This window comes from Pseudoliparis swirei, chromosome 23 (assembly GCF_029220125.1).
Source record: "Pseudoliparis swirei isolate HS2019 ecotype Mariana Trench chromosome 23, NWPU_hadal_v1, whole genome shotgun sequence".
Classification (NCBI taxonomy): domain Eukaryota; kingdom Metazoa; phylum Chordata; class Actinopteri; order Perciformes; family Liparidae; genus Pseudoliparis; species Pseudoliparis swirei.
Window position 1 is genome coordinate 22,703,969 of NC_079410.1, and position 16,187 is coordinate 22,720,155.

At 45.7% G+C, this 16,187-nt stretch overlaps 1 long non-coding RNA gene and 1 pseudogene across 2 annotated transcripts; both read right to left on the reverse strand.

The window, feature by feature from the left end:
- Positions 1-1,317: 1,317 nt before the first annotated feature.
- LOC130189209 (uncharacterized) lies at positions 1,318-3,507 on the reverse strand (annotated as a pseudogene).
- Positions 3,508-3,752: 245 nt separating this feature from the next.
- LOC130189213 (uncharacterized) lies at positions 3,753-5,547 on the reverse strand. 2 transcript variants are annotated; one of them, XR_008830728.1, is made up of 3 exons: positions 5,400-5,547; positions 4,457-4,559; positions 3,753-3,894 (listed from the first exon to the last, which is right to left on the reverse strand). It is a non-coding gene; the product is annotated as an uncharacterized LOC130189213 (long non-coding RNA). The 2 variants fall into 2 exon arrangements; XR_008830729.1 differs by lacking the exon at positions 5,400-5,547 and adding an exon at positions 4,711-4,888.
- Positions 5,548-16,187: the final 10,640 nt, after the last annotated feature.

Below are 16,187 nucleotides of genomic sequence, written 5' to 3' on the forward strand. Positions count from 1 at the left end.
TATATATATGTATATATATTAGGGCTGTGAAACGATTAAAATTCAATATCAGGTTAATCACAGGTTTCTGTGGATTAATCATGATTAATCCCATATATACATTCAGGGTTTTTCCTGAGTCAAAATGGGTTTTCGGTGGTCCCAAAAAAAATTGTCTGTTCGTTGAGTGAGTGACAGCAGCTGGCCGCTCGGTCCATTCGCGCACCTCACAGTTGCGTATTGATCAGATAAGAAGACACGCTTATCAACTCCAGTGTCTCCCCTACTATTATAACAGGGGGAAATCTAACCACCCGTCACCCTGTAATTTTCGTCTCCCCCCCCCCCCCCCCGTCAACAATTGTCGGCTCGCGCGACAGAGCGATCGACATATTGAGCACCCCTGCATTAAAACATTAAATAGCCGAGAGTTTTTTTCAGCGTGAGAAATACGATGTGTGGCGGGAGTGCGGGAGTTAAGACCGAAATGCGTGAGTCTCACGGTCAATGCGTGACACTTGAGAGCCCTGCATTGCTCACCAGTGCGCGCGCCAGCATCGGAGCTCTGCCGCGCGAGCCGAGAGAAGAGTTGTTGACGGAGGGGGGGGGGTGCAAGTGACTTTTTTTCGTCCCGATGTGCGCGCACACGCCGGCATCCGAGCTCTGCGGCGCGCGAGACGGAGCTCTGAGTCGTGTTAACGACACTAGAGAGAGAATGACACGCTGCTGGAGAGACGACCAACAACAGACGGATTGGAAGCTCATTCTGCGCATGCGTTAAATGCGTTAAAAAAACAAACTAGTTAAACCTGTAATTTAATTAACTGAGTTAACGCGTTATTTTTCACAGCACTAATATATATATATATACAGTATATATATATATATACAAGCGAAACATGTGCACATGAAAGACCTAACAAGTCCATACCGTCTACACAGCAAAATCGAAAGTGTGAATTTAACTCACATAGTGTTAATATCAACACTATGCTGGTGTTTATATAATCCACCTCAGCTCCGAGTTAAATTTACACTTTGCATAGTGTTAATATTTTAACTCATTAATAGTGTTAATATTTAACACCTAGTGTTGTTAAAAGACACGCAAAAAGTGTACTTTTAACTCTAAATTGTTGTTGATTTCTAACACTCTTGGTGTTATTTAATGACACATTGCAGTGTACTTTTAACACTAAATTGTGTTGTTTGCTTTCAGTAAGAGTGATTTCTAACACTCGTCATGTTTAATGCCATGTAAAAATGTACTATTAACACTAAAATTGTATATCTACATACAGTCAAATGCTTACACCCCAAAAACAGTGAACTTCAATAAATTATTGATACAATTCTTTTTATTTTATTCAGAAAATATCTTCAAAGCACCATCATGCACATTTACAAAAATCAACTCCTGGCAGGCCGCATGTACAACACCACAAATGAAACACTTCATTTTTAAACCACGTGCAAGACCTTCGCCCGGAACTCACGTACTCTTGGAGACTGATCTGTTGTAATATCGATGTTGTAGACTGTTGTCTGCACAAAGGTGAAGAGTGGCACCAAAGTTTCACCGTAAGACAGGTTGAACACGGAGGGATTTAAATAGTTCATCAGCACCCAACGAGCTCGTAGCTCGGCAGGGGATGAGCTGTTTATCCACAACGATGGAGAAGGCATCCATTCTGTTTTTGTTTCGGCCAACAGCAAGGATGTACGGTTGTTTAGCCTCTCTTCCCAGCAGGTGTTCACTGATGCTGCAGCATGACTGAAAACACAATAACATGACAAACTTAGCTCAAGTTATTAGCCATGCAGTGGTACTTGTTGCTCCATGAGTTTAATAGATCCTCCAATTTGAGCAGTCATCTGGCCTTGTGTTGCAAAGATGTGAGCTTCACTGGAAGTGTCTTCCTCCCAAATTAAGTCCCACTTTATTTTGAAAAAGGAACACTCAGTGAAGCGTGTATAAGAATTCGAATTATCACTTTAAAGCAGTGTAGGAAAAGGAAGAGTTAGCAAGCTTTCAACTGCTCACTGCATAGTTGAGTCTGTTAGATAAAATAAATGTTGATTTGCTCCTGTGTCCAAAAAGTCCTTCTGTTGAAGAACTGTTGTAAAGTTTGCAACATTGAGACGTTCAGATTAGTTGTTATTTTGCAATCTTAAATCACTTTTTTATTGAGTTAATATAACTGAAAAATCGGCTTGTGGGATTTACGCAGATGAGACACACATACCTTGTGACAATGCAACATTTTTCTCACTGCATCACTGGGACTTATTTTGATCCTCTTCCGTCCAGCTGTGGGTGGCAAGAGATGGAGAAGCAGCAGCAGAGAAGCCATGTCACTGTCTCAGTCTACCAGGAGTAAATGAGGCAAAACAAATCATGTATATGTACTTGGAATGCACAAAGTTAATAGCACCAGCCATTTGGATAATAAATTAAGGATATCATGTAGCTTACCGGTATGATCATCTTCTGGAAGGTTCTCTGCAGCTGTCAGAAGTTGGCACAGCTCAGTTGTCGGAGTCAGGTGTTTGGCCTCTTTGATGACCGTGGGCTTGAATGCTGTATCCCACTTCTCGAGCACCTTGGAAGCCGTCTCAGCACCAAACAGCAGCGTGAAGTCTTGATTCAGCTGTTGATCATACAGATGCCAACAATAATAATAATTAAGCAAAAGGTGTGTGTGCTGATAACTACTTACATCCAACCAAATTAAGGACTAGAGTTTAAATAAAAGATGTGCACAACTCACGAGTCCTTTGACATCTAAAAAACGTGGAAAGAAATTCTACAATATTTTGAAGAAACACTTACCCATCCATTTCAGTCATATGGCTAGCCAACATGTTGACAAGCTGTCTACGGGTGCGGTGCTTCAGCTAATTTCTTGACTTGTACTCTTCAAGGACATCTTCACCTCCAGGTTTGGTGAGCAAGGCATTTTCTACCATCTACTCGCATAAGATTTTAAAAAATTGTTAGTGTATAATTCAGTCTTAATCAAACAAACAAATTGGTCAGGTATCGTAGAAACATCTTTTCAGGATATGTGGGGCATGCTGAAGCCAAAATAAGCAATATAGTCTACTCTACAAAAGACAAGGCACCGTTCCATGTATGTAAATTAACCTAATTGAATAAATATGTATGGAAAGAAGAGTTACATAATACAAAGCTACACAACAGCTAAACCCTGGGTTAATTATTAATTTACACTAAATTAAGTTTAGTAACTTTCTCAATCTGGCACTCACCATTCTAAATTTAATTATAGTCCAATTGGTAAGAATCATAATTCAGTTAAACAATTTTCTTGATGATATTGTGAGTAAACATGTGAACTGACATCTACTGCTCTCAAGTACCTCTTTTGCAGCCTCTGAATCCGAAACCTTTTTTGTAGACCTGTCCATGACCTCAGAGCTCAAAATCCCTCTTTGTCTTTGACCGGAGAGGTCATTGTCACTTGAAGAAAGCGTCATGGTATCCGTGAGAGAAGATGGTGTTGAATGATATAAAGGAGAAAAATCTTCTTTTTTATTACAAAATTAAATTAAAATAAATCCAGTTACCCGATTGAAATGTGAAAAAATTACAACCAAACACACATTTACAAACTTTTTGGGCAATTAGATGCTGATCTGTCTTTTATGTGAATATTATTTCTTTGTTCATCTAATTTATCACTGTAGTCAGACAGTTAGGGACATAAAAGGCTTCAAAATGCAGATTTAATAATGAAACCTACCTTCATCTGAAATGCTGTCACGCACGATCAGGCAAAGGTCTGGATTGGACTCTTATCAGTTCAAGAAGAATGTCTTCCTCCACTGCAGTGTCAGTTTCATCAAATATGTGAAGTTCAGCTGCATCATGGAGTCCAAATTTGTTTTTGACTACAGGATGAAAAGCATGACAACATAAAGATAGAAAACAGGTTTTAACTGCACATAATAACTGATCAACCATATTATCTATATAACATATCTGAAATTGCATGCTTTGACTTAACAGCAGTATTACAATGTTGTGTTGTCGCCATTACTGTACAAAAAACAATAACTTTCAGAAGCAAGTTGAAAACTAAAAACACCATCAGTTATCTACTGTTGTGTATAGCTGCAATGGCAGACGACCTGTTTTCCAGTTGTGGCAAGACTTGAATGTGTAGCCAAGCAACCAAGATAATCCAGATATGGAATTTAAACAAAGTAACAATAAGAGGTAGAAGCTCCATAACTGTCAATGTTTGCTGTATTTAGAATGTCAAAATAAACCAAAAAAAGGCCTGCAGCAAGAAGTAGACTATTCACGCCATAAGACGGACAGCACCAAGTACAAGTAAAATAATAAAAACCCATTAGGACTATGACAATCCTATGAACAATGCCACTTAAACATTGTGTATGTGTTGTTAAACCAGCAATAATTTGTTTTTTTACATAATATGTTACTCACCTGCAGTGATGAATTCAAAATAGGTGAAACCTAGCTGTAATCGGATGTACTTCTTGGTCCTCTGGTATCTCACCTTCAGCAGCATGGTGATATCTTGCAGAAACTGTACAGAGTGGAAAAAGATAGCTGTTCAACTTTCTCTAGGCAAGGAGTTATTAAACATGTATTAAGTCCAACAAGTGGCTAAAGTTACAAGGTATAGCTAAGTTAACATGAGAACCTTCGTCTCAGAGATGTTGGGAGTCTATAATTACCGTTTTGGTATCAATTAGGCACTCGCTTTTTCCTCTTTAGTCCCTGTCGCAGTTTAGCATATACCTGCGATAAAAGTCGGCCAATTAAACCATACGCCGGTGAAATGCAAGACAGCGAGACCGCAGTTCCGCGAAACTACCGTTAGCCCTCGACACAGCAGTACCGCGAAACTACCGTTAGTAAAGTTAGCGCGCGAGACAGCAGTTCCGCGAAACTAACGTTAACCCTCGAGACAGCAGTACCGCGAAACTACCGTTATATATTAGCCCTCGACACAGCAGTACCACGAAACTCCCGTTAGTAAAGCTAGCCCTCGAGGCAGAAGTACCGGAAACTCTCGTTTATGTCCTGTCATGGTGGATGGTCGAATTTCTGATCGCAAAATAATGTGGCATAATTAAGTTAAATATTCTTAAAGAAATTTACTGAAACAAAAAAAGTCTATTTATTATTTTGGCCTGGAATTAAATATGCTCGGCCGGTTTGAACAGGTTCATATTTATTGACTGATGTTACACTTCCTGGCTTATTTCTCCTCCCTTCAACCAACTAACGTCAGCTAACGTTAAGTTAGCTATTAGTCACAAGCTTCACTAAAATATAAAACACGTCTCACCACACTTGAAGTTAACACATCATTTCATATGAAGATGAACAGCCTGTATAAGTAAATATAATTTGTACTTACCTTCTGAAATAACAGCTAAATATCTTCCTGACCACGGGTTTTCTTCACCGTGACTTCAAGAAGAAAGAGCGCGTTGAAACCGGATGTGCAAGTAACTCGGTCAGGAGAGCATCACTTAACTCGCCGCAAGAACTCCGCCCAGAGCTGTTTGAACACTGTAAGTGCTAAAGGAACACCACGATCAACACGGATCAACTCAGAATATTTGACACTGGGAAATTGACATTACCAATTTTGCTGTGTACTGTTGAATACACAACCTCTATCACTACCTCCACTGACACTAATACTCTCAGATAATTAGAAGTCATGTGACCAGCATCAGACCCAGCAGGTCCAATGGACCCTCTGACACGAGAAGTCACAAGGACTCTGGAGAGGAAGAGTTAGTAATATGTGATGGAGAGATGAACATTCATCCATGAGGAGAGAGGAGAGGAGAGAGGAGCTCAGTGTATCCTAAACATCTATAAGGAGAGAGGAGAGGAGAGAGGAGCTCAGTGTATCCTAAACGTCCATAAGGAGAGAGGAGAGGAGAGGAGAGAGGAGCTCAGTGTATCCTAAGTGTCCATAAGGAGAGAGGAGAGGAGAGAGGAGCTCAGTGTATCCTAAGTGTCCATAAGGAGAGAGGAGAGAGGAGCTCAGTGTATCCTAAGCATCCATAAGGAGAGAGGAGAGGAGAGAGGAGCTCAGTGTATCCTATGCGTCCATAAGGAGAGATGAGAGGAGATGAGAGAGGAGCTCAGTGTATCCTAAGCATCCATAAGGAGAGAGGAGAGGAGAGAGGAGCTCAGTGTATCCTAAGCGTCCATAAGGAGAGAGGAGAGGAGAGAGGAGCTCAGTGTATCCTAAGCGTCCATAAGGAGAGAGGAGAGGAGATGAGAGAGGAGCTCAGTGTATCCTAAGCATCCATAAGGAGAGAGGAGAGGAGAGAGGAGCTCAGTGTATCCTAAGCGTCCATAAGGAGAGAGGAGAGGAGAGAGGAGCTCAGTGTATCCTAAACGTCCATAAGGAGAGAGAGAGGAGAGGAGCTCAGTGTATCCTAAGCGTCCATAAGGAGAGAGGAGAGGAGAGAGGAGCTCAGTGTATTTTTACATCTGATGCATTATACAGAGATACAACTAAAAACACAACATTCTGTTCACAATGCAGTCACAGACCGGCTGGGGTTGTTAAAATACTAAATATAAAATATAAATAAAGGCCTCATTCCACATCCTCCCACCATGAAGACCAAGAGTGACACATAAATAAGAAGGAAGGTTTGATGTGTTTGTGTCTTTAACGGTGTGATCAGCCATGACAGCATCCCAGCAGCTGCTCTTCCTCTCCTCCAGGGGGCGCTGTGGTCCTGGACAACTCACTCCGTGGCCAGCACGAAGCGCAGCCAGTCGGTGCAGCAGCGGCGGCGGCTTGGGACCAGCGGTGTTCACCCTGAGGTCCGGGGGCCCGTTGGGGGACGTGAGGGTCACCTGGAGCGGGGAGAGTGAAGCAGGTGCTCCTCTGAAGGTAGAACATGTGTGCTGGCTGGGGAGGATGGATCTGTGTTCTCAGAGTAATGCGCGTGTGTGTGTGTGTGTGTGTGTGTGCGCATGTGCGCGTGTGTGTGGTGTGTGTATGTGTGTGTGTGGTGTGTGTGTGTGTGGTGTGTGTGTGTGTGGTGTGTGTGTGTGTGGTGTGTGTGTGTATGTGTGTGTGCACTCTTTTTCTGTCAGACATTTCTGATTTCTCCTGTGACTCATAGAAGGAGGCTGACTCACCACAGCTCCTTTTGCTGCATGTGTGTGTATGTGTGTGTGTGTGTATGTGTGTGTGTATGTGTGTGTGTGTATGCGCTGCATATTGATATGCAATCACCTCCACACTCTCTCTCTCTTCTACCAAAGAACCAATATTTAACAATCTGTCTGTGACTGGACACATTACCTGTGACCCTGTAACCATGTGACTTTGACCCTGTGACCCTTTGACCCTGTGACCCTTTGACCATGTGACCCTTTGACCTTGTGACCCTGTGACACTTTGACCCTTTGACCCTGTGACCCTGTGACCCTTTGACCCTGTGACCCTTTGACCTTGTGACCTTGTGACCCGTTGACCCTTTGACCTTGTGACCCTTTGACCCTTTGACCCTGTGACCCTGTGACCCTGTGACCCTTTGACCTTGTGACCATGTGACCCTGTGACCCTGTGACCCTTTCAGAGGTGTAAAGTGTTATTTTGCCTTTATATTAATTCTGAATAGCAAACCTTTGAAAATTGACTCCGTCGAAAAAAAAGGTTTTAAAAACCCAAACAACACCAAACGGTTGACATAAGTCTCTGCTTCATGTGTTACAGCTGCATTCTCTCTCCTGATCACCAGGGGGCGACTCCTCTGGTTGTATAGAAGTCTATGCTTCATGTGTTAAAGCTGCATTCTCTCTCCTGATCACCAGGGGGCGACTCCTCTGGTTGTATAGAAGTCTATGCTTCGTGTGTTAAAGCTGCATTCTCTCTCCTGGCCACCAGGGGCCAACTCCTCTGGTTGTATAGAAGTCTATGCTTCGTGTGTTAAAGCTGCATTCTCTCTCCTGGCCACCAGGGGGCGACTCCTCTGGTTGTATAGAAGTCTATACTTTATGTGTTAAAGCTGCATTCTCTCTCCTGACCACCAGGGGGCGACTCCTCTGGTTGTATAGAAGTCTATGCTTCGTGTGTTAAAGCTGCATTCTCTCTCCTGGCCACCAGGGGGCGACTCCTCTGGTTGTATAGAAGTCTATGCTTCGTGTGTTAAAGCTGCATTCTCTCTCCTGACCACCAGGGGCGACTCCTCTGGTTGTATAGAAGTCTATGCTTCTTGTGTTAAAGCTGCATTCTCTCTCCTGGCCACCAGGGGGCAACTCCTCTGGTTGTATAGAAGTCTATGCTTTGTGTGTTAAAGTTGCATTCTCTCTCCTGGCCACCAGGGGGCGACTCCTCTGGTTGTATAGAAGTCGATGCTTTGTGTGTTAAAGCTGCATTCTCTCTCCTGACCACCAGGGGGCGACTCCTCTGCTTGTATATAAGTATATGCTTCGTGTGTTAAATCTGCATTCTCTCTCCTGACCACCAGGGGCGACTCCTCTGGTTGTATAGAAGTCTATGCTTCGTGTGTTAAAGCTGCATTCTCTCTCCTGACCACCAGGGGCGACTCCTCTGGTTGTATAGAAGTCTATGCTTCTTGTGTTAAAGCTGCATTCTCTCTCCCGGCCACCAGGGGGCAACTCCTCTGGTTGTATAGAAGTCTATGCTTCGTGTGTTAATGCTGCATTCTCTCTCCTGGCCACCAGGGGGGAACTCCTCTGGTTGTATAGAAGTCTATGCTTCATGTGTTAAAGCTGCATTCTCTCTCCTGATCACCAGGGGGCGACTCCTCTGGTTGTATAGAAGTCTATGCTTCGTGTGTTAAAGCTGCATTCTCTCTCCTGGCCACCAGGGGGCGACTCCTCTGGTTGTATAGAAGTCTATGCTTCGTGTGTTAAAGCTGCATTCTCTCTCCTGGCCACCAGGGGGCGACTCCTCTGGTTGTATAGAAGTCTATGCTTCGTGTGTTAAAGCTGCATTCTCTCTCCTGGCCACCAGGGGGCGTTACCCGTTGTGGGGACTTTAATCAGAATTATTTAGAAATGTGCTCTTCCGAAATATATGATGGACTACAACGCCAATACTTTATATATCAATACTTTATATACCAATACTTTATATCTCAATACTTTATAAGTGACTGCATTCATTCTTCGGTCACAAAGGATGAAAACCCTTCAGAGGAGTTCTCTCCTTGTCAGAGGAACAAAGGAGGAGATCTCCTTCGGCGCCCCCTGTGGCGGAACGCGGTAACTGCAGGTGTGCTTTCCTCCCGTTACGCAACATTTCAACATTTGGCATCCTTTGTTTGCCGATTGATTTGGTGATCTTTCAGAGACGATGAGCACCGACAGGAGGAGGGAGTAGACGAGGGTCACGGCATGACCTTTGACCTTCACCTCTGTCAACCAATCAGTAGTGCTGCGTCTCAAAAGGCCTCAGCCAATCAGTGATGCGCTTTTAAAAATACCCACGGGGCACCTGTGCAGTGGTCTGACTGAGCAGCGTCTCCATGGCAACCACATCGTTACCAAAATAGCTCTTTCTTTCTCTCTTTCTCTCTATTTCTGTCTCTCTCTCTCATTCCCCCTCAAGCCGTCTCTCCATCGCTTCCACCTTGTTCTCTTGCAGAATAGTTCCCCTCCCCTTTCCTTCATTTCTCTCAATCTTTCACCCTTCCCTCCCTCCATCTCTCTCCCTGCTCCTCTCCATCTTTCCTCACCCTTCCCTCCCTCCCTCCAGCTCTCTTCCAGCTTCTCTCCATCTTTTCTCACCCTTCCCTCCCTCCATCTCTACCTGCTTCTCTCCATCTTTTCTCACCCCTCCCTCCCTCTCTTACCTGCTTCTCTCCATCTTTTCTCACCCTTCCCTCCCTCCCTCCCTCCATCTCTACCTGCTTCTCTCCATCTTTCCTCCAACCCCCCCTGCTCTGTCGCATGTTCTTACCTTCTCTCCTCCCTCATTTTCCCAATCTCCATGTTTTCGATCCCCTCCTCCTCCCCCTCCTCCTCCTTCTCTTCCTCCTCCTCCTCTTCCTCACATTGTGCTAGCAGTGAGTTATTTATAGCTCTTCTTCTCTCCTTAAAATGCAAACAACGATAAATGACAGTGAGACGTTTACCTGAGTCCTCGCCACAGTGGATCTGTGGGCTCGGTCTCGTAGCTCCGCCCCTTTTATCTCATTTGAATGTTTCTTATGATCCACTGTTTGCAGCTCTCTGTGACTCATGAGCACGTTGCTCAGATTCAGGAGCATCAGAGTCTGACATGAGACCCTGGTCCAGTCAGACTCCGAGTCTGTCGCCCTGCTCCTGGCTCTGCCGACACACACAGACTCTGACCTGATGGTGGCGCTGTTGGCCCAAAGGCCGTCGGCCGCCAAACAAGTCGCCATTTATCCTGAGAGGAACGTGAATGTCTGCAGCAAATATAACGTCAAGCCGACCAATGGTTGTTGAGATATGTCATTTAAAAAAATGGCGGAAGAGTCAGAGGATCACGCCTCTGAGCCACGGCGGTGTGCTGCCAACGCTCCACGTCTTGCTCTTAAAGGGCCAGTGTGCAGGAAGTAGTGCCATCTAGTGGTGAGGTTGCATATTGGAGCCAACTGAACGCCTCTGGTCACTCCCACCTGTCCAGGCCTGTCGGGGAGCTACGGTGGCCTTCAGGGACACACAGGCTCCAGCAGAGCCAAGGGCCGGTTTGTCCGTTCCAGGCCGCCGTCGACACGGTGAAACATGGCCGACGCTCTCGGCTCAAAGCCAAACACAACCACGCCTCGGTTGTTTTTACACCGCCGACAACATGGTGATGAATGTTGAATTTCATTTCCACCAGTAGAGCCACTAGAATCCTTTAGCAGCAGGCATCTCAGGGTCATCCAGGACAACGTTGTGTGGTGATATGAAGGCTATGCTAAGCTATGCTAACGTTGTTCACGCACATCCAGCAGCAACAACAACCAATGGCTGGTCACCGTGTGTTGGGGTTGTTCCAGTATTATACACCATATACCAGAACATTCATACAACCCGCTGGGTACTCCTCTCTTTCCATAAAGCTTTTCTTTGGGATATCATTTGGTAAATGTGTTCAACACTTTCATTTTGGATTATGAAAGATTTGAGCACAACACTAGAACAACGACGCTCTTCAAATGAGACGAAGAGGAGCCATGTTGGATTCTCCATGTCAAGATACAGGGGAGACCAGACGACCAGAGTCCCTTTCCTTCTCTGTGCGTCGCCATGTTGAGAGCCGTTGAGAGCAGTGTTGGGCAAGTTACTGAAAATTAGTAATTAGTTACAGTTACTAGTTACTTCTTTTAAAAGTAATTTAATTACTTTACTAGTTACTGTATATACTAGGGAAAGTAACTTTTAAGTTACTTTTATGTCTGCTTTTTTAATGTACTGAACAGTCAAACACAATAAACATGTTGTAGACCTATTTATTGCAATCAACAGGGCAACAGGCCTTCAAATCAAGCAGGAGTACAAAAGACCCTTTTAATACTTAACTTAATACAAAATAACTGTCTGTCATTTAACAGTGTTTTTTTTACGACATTAGGCCCAATGAAATAAAAGTGATTGGCCTACAGTATTAACACTAATTAAAAGAGAAAACAAAGGTGCCTTGAGGTGCTGCATATAATTGAGGGGGGGGGGGGTGCTAGTGAGCGTGTGCTCACCTGTGTGCGCGGATGTGTCGGCGTGTACGTGCTGATCTGGAGTCAGTTTGGTAGGATTTGGGTATTAATAAATTATTTCATTTAAAATATGGATTTTTATTTAAAGATATTCATGTAATTTGCATGCAAAATAGGTCTACCCGAACCAGCGGACAAAAAAATTCAACCCGCGGCAACACTTCAAAAGTAGCCCAATTCCGCGGGAAAACCGCGGACCTGGCAACACTGGAAGTGGCTGTCAATCACAGTGTGGCACCGTGATGCTGGTCGAGGGGGCGGGCCTGTGATTGGCGGAGTAGAGGGGAGGCGGGGTTAACCTGCCGGAAAACGGGAGTTAAGGGTGGTTGACGTTGGAGCTGCTGAGCCGAGAGGAGCAGCTGTCTGTGTTGGTGGATGCCCAATAAAGGAGGATTGATACCGTCGTCCCGTCTCCGTGTCATCAGTCCATAACGTCCGAGACGTTACATCATTGCGCCACCAAGGTCCTGCGATATCGGATCAGAAGCAGCTAAAGTAGCCTAGCTTGTCTTCTTGTCTGCAAGTGTTCATTTTTCACAAAAGAGAGTAACGCGAGTAACGAACTCATTTACATTTCAGTCATTGTAACTGCGTTAGTTGAGTTAAAAAAATACTTTGTTACACGCTCGTTACCGTTAAAAGTAGTGGAATTACAGTAACACTGGTTGAGAGGCAATGGAAGGGCTCTTGGTGTTACGGACGGGCAAACATGTAAAACGTCAGTTGCCTTTGGAGACCCCTGGAGGCATTTTGAGGTATTTGGAGGCCCCTGATGGCCGCTGGAGGCCATTGGAGGCCTTTGGTGGCTCCTGGCGGTCTTTGGGGGGCCCGGAGCCCCGAGGCCGGCTGTACTCAGCTGCCTCTTATGTCACTCAGTATTGCATTCATATTCTAGCGTCTGAAGGAACATTGTTTTCGTCCAGGTGGCCAGGACAGACTTGGAGGATTCTGAAATACTTCCCAGAGTTCTGTTGGAGGTTCTGGCTTCAGAGTCTTCACGGATCAGAGCCGACGCTCGACTCGCTGACTCATGTAAATACGTTGAAGGAGCGAGTCAAGACCCACAGAGAGAAGAGCAGACGATTCTCTGTCTGTCTGTCTGTCTCTCTTTATGTCTACTTGTCTGTTTGTCTACCTGTCTGTCTGATTGTCTGTTTCTCTGTCTACCTGTCTGTCTGTCTCTCTCTCTGTCTGTCTACCTGTCTGTCTTTCTTTTTCTCTGTCTGTCTGACTGCCTGTCTCTCTGCCTGCCTATCTCTGTCTATTTCCCTGTCTGTCTCTCTGCCTCCGTTGGTTTCTATTGGGTCTATTTTTAGCCCCAGCAGACTGGTCACGTGGCAGGAGGAAGACGTCAATAATGTTGTTGTGGGTGGGAGAGGGAGAGAGAGAGAGACTGTAAATAATGGAGGGGCTGAACTCGCGTCCTGCTCGGTGGTGAATTCTTCGTCTTAATGTGTTAATAAAAGCTCCGCGGAGGAGGAGCACTCAGCGCGGCTTGGCGGGCGACCACAGCCGGGAAGAGGCGACCTCTGCGCGGGTACGCGGTCTGAGGAGGACCCGCCGACATCCACGGTACCGAGAGAGAGAGAGAGAGAGCGTGTGTGCGTGACCGGTCACGAAGGGACACGCCGACAGAGTGAAAGGTGTGTGTGTTGCTGGAGGAGTGAGAACGGTGACGGATAACCGCCGTTACCACCGCGGCTAGTCGGGACTGTTCTCGCGGGGCTAGCAGCGGCTAGCTAAAGGGCACCTGACAGCCACGGCGGCTCACCGGGGCACAGGTAACGCGTTACGGCTCCCCGGTGGGTGCTTACGCAGTGTGGCCCGCGTCGCTGCGCCGGGAGGCGGCAGCAGAGGACCCTCTGGAGGGGGCTCGTGGACGGCTAAGCGGCTAGCGGGGACCCGCTGCAGCCCGAGCTAGCACACGCAGCAGCTACATGTGCGGCGTTAGTATGACGTCATGCCCTCATCAGTACACCTATGAGGTCCCCTTATGAGACGGAACATCCGGGTCCGCTCGGCTTAAACACTGCAGGCTAACGTTGTGCACAAGAGAGCTGCTTCCGGTTCACGAATGAGCCGCTGTCACTTCGGCTGGGTGACTTCAGGTCAGCTGCACGCGAGGCACCTGTACCTGTCTCTCTGGCCCGGGGCCACGCACCTAGTCCACAAGCCACATACCACACGGTTCCACCGAACTAATACTGGGCCGCCTACCTAATGGACTGACTGACTGACCACTGACTCTTCTGTTGTCTTATAAGGAGATAAGGGGCGTGTCTGGAGGAGGATCCGGTTGTAGTCGATCTCTTCCGTTGCCTTATAAGGAGATAAGGGGCGTGTCTAGAGGAGGATCCGGTTGTTGGCGATCTCTTCAGTTGCCTTATAAGGAGATAAGGGGCGTGTCTGGAGGAGGATCCAGTTGTAGTCGATCTCTTCTGGTTGGAGGGATGTTCAGCTCTCATGCAGCTACACTAAAGCCCAGAGGTCAGGCCTCACAGGTCAAAGGTCACTCCCTTTCATACAAGCTTTAAGGCGACGCCACTAACCTTCAACTCCATCATCCAGATGTGATGTACCTATTCTATTCTGTTGCATTCTATTTTATTAGATTGTCTTCTCTTCTATTTTATTATCTTCCGTTCTATTTTATTCACTTTTTTATTCTCCTCTGTTTTATTTTATTCTCCTATGTTCTATTTTATTCTCTTCTGTTCTATTTTATTCTCTTATGTTCTATTTTATTCTCTTCTCTATTTTATTCTCTGTTCTATTTTATTCTCTTCTGTTCTATTCTATGCTCTTCTGTTCTATTTTATTATCCTATTTTCTTTTCTTTATATATTTTATTCTCTTCTATTTTATTCTCTTTATATGTTCTATTTCATTCTGTTATTTTATTCTGTTATGTTCTATTTTATTATCTTATGTTCTATTTTATTCTCCTCTGTTCTATTTTATTGTATTATTTGTTATTATATTCTATTCCTTTTTATTTGATTTTTGTTATATTATATTCTTATGTTCTATTGTATTCTCTTGTGTTTCTATTGGTAATGGTAGCGTGGCCTACCTGCTCATCTATTCTTGTGCTTTTGGTTATAAAGGCTCGTGTCGTGTTTACGTTGGACCGGAGGTCTTCGGGAGGTGGCGGTTGTCGTGGTGCGTTTGAGTGTCGTGGTGCGTTTGAGTGTCTCAGCGCGGCGTGCTCTCCGTGTTCCGCGCTGCAGATGTTTGGAGCTCTCCAGAACGCGGTGGCAGCCGTCCAGAGCGCCCGCGTGGAAACGTCTCCGCCGGCCTCCTCGTCTCGCTCCTCTAGAGGCGCCAGTGTTCCGCCGCCGTTTGAACACGACGTTCACACAGCGGCGGCAGTCTTCTGGGCTCCTCGCCCACGCCGGGGGGTTTCCCCCCTCGCCGGTCACACGTTTGTTTCGTGACTTTTCCCCAGTGCTGTCAAACAAGCCTCCCGATGCCGAGGAGACAAGTCATGACATATTTGCATTACTTTTCAAAAAATCTTGGGATTTTATTTTTTTCAATTACTTTTCCAGGCCTGCTAATAGCCATTTAAAAATTCCATGACTTTTCCAGGTGTTCCATGACCGTATGAACCCTGTTTTGAATAAAGGGTTAAAAATTACAGTTTTTTTAGTTTTTTTAATCCGATTAATCGATTAATCTAAAAAATAATCAACCGATTAATCGATTATCAAAATAATCGTTAGTTGCAGCCCTAATACACATGCACTGTGCAACAGGAACAACCATGCAGTCCCGTGTGAGTGTGTGTGTGTGAGAGATACTGTAGGCCTGGTTAAACGTGTGTGTGTGTGTGTGACGTGTGTGTGTGTGTGTGTGTGTGTGACTAGGCCTGGTGTGACGTGTGTGTGTGTGTGTGACTAGGCCTGGTGTGACGTGTGTGTGTGTGTGTGACTAGGCCTGGTGTAACGTGTGTGTGTGTGTGTGTGTGTGACTAGGCCTGGTGTGACGTGTGTGTGACTAGGCCTGGTGTGACGTGTGTGTGTGTGTGTGTGTGACTAGGCCTGGTTAAACGTGTGTGTGTGTGACTAGGCCTGGTGTGACGTGTGTGTGTGTGTGTGTGACTAGGCCTGGTGTGACGTGTGTGTGTGTGTGTGACTAGGCCTGGTGTAACGTGTGTGTGTGTGTGTGTGTGTGACTAGGCCTGGTGTGACGTGTGTGTGTGTGTGTGTGTGTGTGACTAGGCCTGGTGTAACGTGTGTGTGTGTGTGTGTGTGACTAGGCCTGGTGTGACGTGTGTGTGTGTGTGTGTGTGACTAGGCCTGGTGTAACGTGTGTGTGTGTGTGTGTGTGTGTGTGTGTGTGACTAGGCCTGGTGTGACGTGTGTGTGTGTGACTAGGCCTGGTGTAACGTGTGTGTGTGTGTGTGTGTGTGTGACTAGGCCTGGTGTGACGTGTGTGTGTGTGTGTGTGTGTGTGTGTGACTAGGCCTG